Source organism: Pogona vitticeps, chromosome 1 (genome assembly GCF_051106095.1).
Source record: "Pogona vitticeps strain Pit_001003342236 chromosome 1, PviZW2.1, whole genome shotgun sequence".
NCBI lineage: Eukaryota > Metazoa > Chordata > Lepidosauria > Squamata > Agamidae > Pogona > Pogona vitticeps.
In genome coordinates, this window is record NC_135783.1 from 71,887,371 (window position 1) to 71,896,323 (window position 8,953).

Genomic DNA, 8,953 nt, shown 5'->3' on the forward strand with positions numbered 1-8,953 from the left:
ATCTCTAAATGGTACCAAAAAAACATGAAGTGCCAATAGCTTAGCACCAAGCAGTTTACATTCAAGATATAGAAATTCATGGGATTTTCATTATGTTTGTGATTCAAATAATTAAATACTTGCCATTGGATTCATTACAGCCAGGAGCAAGAATGGTGCAATTTGAGTGTAGAGCAAATATGACTGGATAGTACCACGGTAATAATAGTTTTTGCTAGCTGGATAGCCTGGTGAGTTAGGTGTCTGGATGTGGAGCCAAGCGTTGGGAGTTTGATCCCCCCCCCACTGTGCCTCCTGTGAGTAGAGGCAGCCTATGAGGCCTTGGGCAAGCTGCACAGCCCCAGAGCACCCCCAGAAGAAGGGAACGGTAAACCACTTCTGAGTAATCTTTCCCTGGGAAACCCTGAAAAGGGTTACTGTAAGTCAGAACTGATTTGAAGGCACAGGATTATAATTAATATTTGTTAAGAAGAAGTGTTGGTTTCCTCTCCCACATATTTCTGAGGCTACATAAGAATGCTCCCAGATCCCTTTCCAATGGTTGAATAGAACAGTGATAGATCTTTGCCTTCACCCTACCAAATCTATCTCTCCACCCACCCAGAAACAAAGAATTAGGGTGGTTGTGTGTAGTCTTCTATTTGAGGGGCTATCAAAGGATGTTCCTCTGTTTCCAGGCTTCCACTGGTCTCAAACCAGCTTAATCATTCAGAGAGAAAGGAAGACAAGACTGGGGAACCTGGTGATGCTTCCTCTCTTGCACTGCTACTGAAGAAGTTCTCTGTTGAATCCAGTGGCTGCCTTCATGTAGCCTTCTTTCTTCTGTGACACTTTTTATGAGTAAGATAGTCTTGCCATGCCTCTCTTCATGTAACTATTTCTCCCATCTCCCCATGTGGCTTCGTATTCAGTGTACATCCACACTGTGCTAATAACCCTCCAGTTTTGAAAAAGGGGGAAAATAATATCAAACATAAAATATACATGCATATGTGTATGTGTAGTAATCCTTCAGTCTCGAGAAACTGTGGTAACGTGCCCTGAACAGAGTCTTGGAACAGTGTCTAGTGTGGCTGAGAAGGCCAATTCAAGAGTGACAATCCCTTCCACACTGAAGACAAATACAATCTGTCCCCTGTCCAACTCCCTGATTTTGCTGGTTTTGGGACTGCCTCTTTGCCTCAGCCTGCTGGACAAGTGTCTCTTCAAAATGGGAGAGGCCATGATGCACCATCTCCCTCCAGGATGAATGCTCAGATGTCAAGGTTTCCCATCTGTTGAGATCCATTCCTAAGTCCTTCAGATCCTGCTTGCAGATATCCTTGTATCACAGCTGTAGTCTCCTTCTGGGGTGCTTTCCCTGCACTAATTTTCCATACAGATCTTTTGGAATCTGACCGTCAGCCATTCTCATGACATGCCCAAACAATGTAGACATCACTGTTTCAGTAATGTGTACATGCTAAAAATTCTAGCTCATTCTAGGACTGCTCTATTTGGAGCTTTGTTCTGCCAGGTGATACCAAAAATGTGTCGGAGACAATGCATATGGAACATGCTCAGCTTCCTCTCTTGCCATGCACAAAGGGTCTGGGACTCACTGCAGTACAAAACTGTACTCAGGAAACAGGTTCTATAGACCTGGATCTTGGTATATGCCATCAGCTTGTTATTAAGCCATACTCTCATTGTGAGTCTAGATAACAGGGTGGTTGCCTTGCCAACGCGTTTATCCAGTTTGATATCTAGAGAGAGATCGTTGAGCCAAGGTACACAAAATCATGAACAACCTCCAGCTCTTGTGTAGAGATGGTAATAGTGGGAGGTGAGTCCACACCCTGGCCCATGACTTGTGTTTTCTTCAGGATGATTGTTAACCCAAAATCCCGGCAGGGCTTACTAAAACAGTTCATGAGTTGTTGGGGCTCTTTGGCAGAATTGCCAACAACAGCTGCATCATCGGTGAAGAGGAAATCACGCATGCATTTCAGCAGTCAATGACTGCACATTAAAAACACACAATGGCATGCTTTGGGCTCTAAACTGAAGCCAGCATTAAGGTGTTTATGCAAGAGGGCAAAATGACTGGATTTTTGACCATTGACAACCCACTGTGTAGAGCTCTACACAGGTAAATATGCTGTCTGACACAGTGGCAGTGAGGTCAATTCTGGCTTGACTCATTGAGAAGTCACGGTGAGGAATCTGGGTTTCCCCTCATCTGTTTAAATTAACTGAACGCATAGGGAGAGGAGGAAATTGCCTAAATAGCCTTGTTTTCAGTTTATTAATATAGCTTTCTCATATCCTTCGTGGATGTAGCTTAATAAGTTGTAAAGAAGGCCAAAATGGTAATTTCCTTGTCTTGTTTCCTCCTCTCATCCTCTACTGTATTTCTTTTTTCTTGTCTAGGTGCCCCAGTGCAGTAGCATTGACACCAAACTGTTTTAAAAAAAACATATTCTGTCCAATTTGATTCCAGAAAAGAAAAAAAAATCAAGTCCCTCGGTTCAACAGGAAGTACTCTCGGGTACATTTTGCATGCTTGGACATGCCACAGATCTAACCTGAAATCTTGAACCTAGGGCCTTCTGCGAGCAAAGCTGGCACTCTGCCATTGAGCTGTAGCCTTGAAAGTGCACAGAAAGTTCATCCCTACTCTCCTCTACATGTTTTACTTCCACCTTTCCATCACTTGAGTCAGTCTCTTGCTTGCAGACATTTTCCTGCTAGACTTTAAGATTAGAAAGCAGCAGAAACACGTGGCAGCCGTAACCCATCTGGCAATGATCTGAAGTCATTTTTGAGACATATAACCTTCTTGTAGTTGTGGCTGGCCACCGTCTAAACACGAAGTTGATCTGGTAAAACAGTCTATGCTGATTATGTAATTTCCTGGACAAATTAAAAGCAATATTTTTTTTTTAAAGGAGAAACCAGCCAGCCCCAGCCACAGGGCACAGAACGGCTGTCAGTCTTTTCCTTTAAGTTCTAGGCAGGCAGCAACTTAACTAGGGTACTGGCACAGGCTGCGACAAACTGCATCAGATGGGAGCAGCTGCACCTTCGGAAATGTTTGTACTTTGCTTCAAGGCAACCATGGCTGGTCAGAAACCTTTTAAGAATCCACATTATTTGTGTGAAAGCCCACAGAAGAATGCAATTTACTTGGTATACAAGATTTTCAAGCAATTAGAACAAGGACAATATGCAGGTTTCCCCTAATAGTAGCTGACCTGTCCCAGGGGGTGACACATCCTGCATTTTTTCTTGCAGGTATGGCATGCCCTTAGTTCCTCCTACCTCTAGAACTGAACATATTAGTTATGGGATTGTAGGAGCTGTAGGGCCCAAGAGTTAACTTTTTCAAACTCCAGTGAGGAATTGCATGTATGTACATTTAATATCCTGTAGGGGATTTTCCTTTGAGACATCAGCAAAAGAGTGTACTAAAAATGTAGAGTTTAAAAATATGACCATGATGTCCATGAGAGACACTGAGAGCTCTAGCTTAAACAATGTATCTTCCAAGCTCTAAATGTACCAAACTTGTGATTTCTATTTAAGGAATATCACAGAGCTCACGAGAGTTTAGGGCTGTGTTTGGCGCATGAAATAACAGCTCGTGTTTAGACTTCTCACTACCAAATGCGATCCTTGTGGTTGTTGAACGTGACTGAGGGCAGCTCAGCTGACACCTGAAAAGGTGAGTATCTTTGCATGGGGGAGAGGAGAGGCTAAGGCTCTCAGATCTCCTAGACTATCTTTTACCTGGCCTGAAAATCAGAAGGAGAGACTAGGTCTCAGGACGTAGAAAAGTATAAATAGTCTTTTATTCTGGTTTTTAAAATGCTCAATGCTTTTTAGCACATAGCCTTCTTCAGGAGCTATGTATAAAACTAGAAACACTTTATTTTGTAAATAAAAGGTTCTGGACAACCCTAACTGTCTATAACTAATGCTCATTTTTGTATCTATGCAGACAGTATTACATCAATGAATATGCATTCACTTTTTCATAAGAATTACCCGCAGCATAATCTCTGTATTTCTAGCAGTGCTAGTCAACCTGCTCTGACCTGCTCTGACCTGTATTGACCTTCCCTCAACATTTAGTTATTAATTTTGGAAGCGACATCTTCCTTCTCACACTTCTCTCTTGTCCCTCCAAGGAGAACGCACCTTCTCGAGAGAAGAAAGGGACAGCCATGGTTCCTGACATCTCCTGTTTAGCTGGCTAGAACTAGGAGCACTATCACCTTTCCCACTCCAAGTGCTTTTCTCGAATAAACACAAGCTTTCTTCTCTTCTCAGAAGTGTGGACATGATTCCATGATTCACAAAGGAGGATGTGTGCTCAGGTGATCATTCAACGTCTCAAAGGGCTGAATCCATAGAGTTAATATTGCTCCGTTGCACCTCTGCCTGTGTACTCTGCAATAGTTGTAACGCAAAACTCAGGGCAGTGTTTTACTTTAGACTGTATGCGTGTCTCAACTGGACAATATTATCCAGCCCCATATCCTCTGCCAGTGATCTATAAATGGCTTCTGACATCATAAATCAAGTCCATTGGCTCCTATCTGCAGGGAACATAATTTGGCCCCTTTTAGCCTTCTCTGAATGTGCCCATTGACATGTTGGCAGGAAACACTGTTGAGATAACGAAGAATGAATGGTTTGGCAGGCACAGGAAAGTTTCCTTCGATTCCCCCTTTGTTGTTCTCTCCACTTCCAAGTAACGTGACTTGCCTTGATGGGAAGAGTCCGGCAGAGTTCTGCTTTTATTTCTTTTAAGGCTAGTACTCCAAAAAGGCAATATGAAAGGGCTGAAAATGGCACAAAGTACGTACTTTTAATACTAAGATGAAAGGCCATCAAGATTAAAAACAATACATAAAGGTGGATACAACTCAAGTATCATACATTTTCTCTAGCAACTAAATGGTGGGGGAAGAAAAGAAAAAATCAAGTTCCTTCAGCTGTTCCTTTTCCAAGGAACACACACAGTTCTGTTGTAAGCCTAGTAAAGAGGCGAAGAGGATAGTATAATGCTGACAAAAGCTCACCATCAAATTCCTTATAACCTGATCTCTGAGGAGAGCCCCCAACTTTAGGCAGCTTTGTTGATCTATGGCAGTTTTGGCAGTTTTTACCTCCTTCACTCTCAGGGCTTGTGTGCAAGGGATTGGTTTTAATTGCACGTTCAAGACTCTGACACTTCAGCATATTTTGCACTGCTAGAGGGATTAGTTAAAATAATGCATTGTTGTTGGGAAAATGCTTTTTCCTTCCATCTCCTGCAACAAATCTAGTAAACCACACAGAGAAACCATCAGAGGATGTCACAAATGCCACCTGTGTCCCTGATAATCATAAAGAACCTGCTGTCTGAGCCTGTGAGCTCTGGCTCTGTTATACCACCAGTGCAGGAGTATGAACTGGTGACCACTTCAAACATGTCAAGGTTTCCCATCTGTTGAGATCCATTTCTAAGGCCTTCAGATCCTGCTTGCAGATATCCTTGTATTGCAGCTGTGGTCTCCCTCTGGGGCGATTTCCCTCCACTAATTCTCCACATAGGAGATCTTTTGGAATCCAAGCATCAGCCATTCTCATGACATGCCCAAGCTAACGTAGACATCGCTGTTTCAGTAATGTATATGTGCTAAAAATTCCAGCTCGTTCCAGGATTACTCTGTTTGGAACTTTATCCTGCCAGGTGATACCAAAAATGCGTTGGAGACAACACATATGGAAGGTGTTCAGCTTCCTTTCCTGCCGTGCACAAAGAGTCCAGGACTCACTGCAGTACAGGAGTGTGTTCAGAACACAGGCTCCATAGACCTGGATCTGGATATATGCCGTCAGCTTCTTATTAAGCCATACTCTCTTTGTGAGTCTAGAGAACATGGTAGCTGCTTTGCCAATGCACTTATCTAGCTCGACATCTAGGGAGAGAGTGTCAGAGATCGTTGAGCCAAGGTACACAAAGTCATGAACAACCTCCAATTCATGTGTGGAGATGGTAATGGAAGTGAGTCCACGCCCTGGGCCATGATTTGTGTTTTCTTCAGGATGGTTGTTAATCCAAAGTCTTGGCAGGCCTTGCTAAAACGATTCATGAGTTGTTGGAGGTCTTCAGCAGAGTGGGCAACAATGGCTGCATCATCGGCGAAGAGGAAGTCCTACATGCATTTCAGTTGGTCTTTGGTCTTTGCTCTCAATCTAGAGAGATTAAAGAGCTTTCCATCTGATCTAGTCTGGAGATAAACACCTTCTTGTTGCAGTTCCAAAGGCCTGCTTCAGCAGGATAGGAAAAAGGATATAAAACAGGGTCAGCGCGAGGACACAGCCCTGTTTCACTCTGCTTCGGATGTCAAAGGGATCTGATGTTGTGCCATCAAAAACTACAGTGCCCTTCATTTCCTCATGAAAGGACCTGAGGATGTTAAGGAGTCAAGGTGGACATCCAATCTTGGGAAGGATTTTAAAAAGGCTGTCCCTGCTAACCAAATCAAAGGCCTTTATGAGGTCTACGAAGGCCACAAAGAGTGGCTGTTATTGTTCCCTACATCTCCTGGAACTTTTGGAGGGAGAATACCAAGTCAGTGGTGGATCTATAAGCTTGAAATCCACAGCTTCCCTACAATGCTGAGAAGAGAGATTCCAATAATCATTGGAACATCTCCTGGCAGCCTATTAGACTTTGCTACGAGCTAATTGAAGAGCCTGAAAGTTGTACTCACCAGGGCAGGCTTTGTATGCTGCTAGAGCTCTCCTCTTTCCTCGATGGCTGGCGTCAACTCCTCCGAATGGGCTTTGGACCAGTCTGTTGTCTTTTTGGTCTTCTTGCTGAATGTGGACAAGGTGGTGTTATACACAGCGTTCTTGAAGTGTTCCCATCATTCAGGTGCCTTTGCATCAGCCGGGCCCGGAAGCGTTTCCTCAAGTGCTTGGGCAAATTCCTCCACTTTTCTTTGATCGTGAGTCTTGCTGATGTCAATTTGTGGTGTTCCTTCCTTTTTCGTGTGAAATAATCTCTTTGTTCACAGTTTTACTCTACTACACACCAGGGAGTGATAATAGTAATATAGTCTGTAATAAAGACTATTTGGGGTCTTACAGAAGGGAAATATTTATATTAGTGGCTGACAGAAACACAGACCAACAAGCTGATTGAAAGCAAGATGGATGAAGGAAAATGCCTAAGCCAGAAAATGTCGAAACCTGGAGATAAGGGAGAGAAAGGCAACAATTAAATTTCAAAAGCAGGCAGGCAAGCAGGCAGACAGATTAAAAGAAAGCAAAAATAAAACAAAATGTTATCAACAAAGGAGTGGCTGTTGCTATGTCTCTAGGTTCTTGTGTCAATTATAAAATCATATAGAGAATCTGTGCATGCACATGTTCACATATACACGTGCCCATACACATACATTTTACAGCTTCTAAACAATAAGGTGCACAAGATAAGCAAGGGAGTTACTCTAAATGACTGCAGTGTTGAAGGCTGTCCCATGTGAATGCAGCCTTCACCTCTGGCATGCTTTGAAAAATTCTGGAACAGGCTAACTTGAAAACGAGATTTAGAGTGGGGGGAACCAGCCAAGTAAGCAAAATGTTTGATTTAGAATTCTCTGTGCCTTATTCCACACCACCTGTTTGATGCACTAGGTGGCAGTACAAGTATTGGAGCCACGCAATAATCAAACTGTATTCCGATTATCAGCTATGATGGGGGGGTGGGAATAAGGGGTTTAAATAAGGACCAATATCCAGGGTAATTTACTTTCAGATACTACTCAGGATTGTCAGATTAGTTCATGGAAAATGGCGTATGATTCTTCTACAGTATTGTAGCTATGATGTTATGTGCCATCAAGTGGGAACTGACAGCAAACCTAACAGAGATTTGAAGGTAAGTGAGCTATTTAAGGAGTGGTTTTACTATTTTCACTCTGCAATGAGCTTCCATGGCTGTGCATGGAGTCAAATCCAGGTCTCCTGAACCCTATTTTTTCAATCTGTCCACTATGCCACATTGGGATATTCTTTGCAAGCTATTGATGAACACCAGCCAAAATCCTATTGGGCAGGTTCTGCTGGTGCAACAGAAATGATGTCATCGTTGGTGGCAGAAGACCACTGATTAAAGTCTTCCTTTTTCAATTTTGGAGTGCACGTGACTTCGTCTCATTGTATGTGGGCCATGTGCAGCCTAAAATTGAAAACAGAAGGTGTGTTAATCAGGGGCAGTCTGCTTTGGTCAATTATGTCAGGTAAAGCTGCACAATAGAGCTTTGGCCATTATATAGTAAGTACCGTCTCTTCATGTAGATGGTGACAGTGGCATCTGCTCCAGCTCGATCGTCTACAGCTTCCATCCCCCTTTAAATGGCATTATGTGTTATTCCTAAACCTTGGATTCACCTTTCCGAGTAAAAGTGCTCCAAATGAATAACAACACCAATATTGCTCATCATCTTCATCTTAGAACTACAGAGCTGGAAGGGACCCTATGGATCATCAAGCCTGGCCTTAAACAAAAGAAATTAAAAACCTCCGTATTTAGAATTTTTACAAAACAGCAGGCTGAATAAATATCTTTTTTAAAGCCAGACGAGAAAAGAAAATTAGACTGGGGCATCTGGGAGTGGTGCCGTCAGATGAATGCCACAACCTGCAGGATCCTCTGCGTCTTATCTCAACAAAGGGGAGAACTTCAACTCATCTGATGCAGTGGCAGCTAGGCTTTTTTATAAGTGTGCATCCCAGAGCTGTATTATTCAATGCCATCACTCCACAGTACCTCTGCATTCACTGGGGTAGCTTTGTCCCTGGTGTACAAAATCATGCCATGGCCCAGTCTATCTATACAATACACTGCTTCCACTAAACATGGCAGGCTGATCATCTGTAACAGTAATCTAAGGGAAGTACAGTACCAGAT

General features: G+C 42.9%; 1 long non-coding RNA gene across 1 annotated transcript; it reads left to right on the forward strand.

The window, feature by feature from the left end:
- Nucleotides 1-3,566: 3,566 nt before the first annotated feature.
- On the forward strand, nucleotides 3,567-4,309 carry LOC140705879 (uncharacterized). Its single transcript, XR_012085458.2, has 2 exons — nucleotides 3,567-3,706; nucleotides 4,173-4,309. It is a non-coding gene; the product is annotated as an uncharacterized LOC140705879 (long non-coding RNA).
- Nucleotides 4,310-8,953: the final 4,644 nt, after the last annotated feature.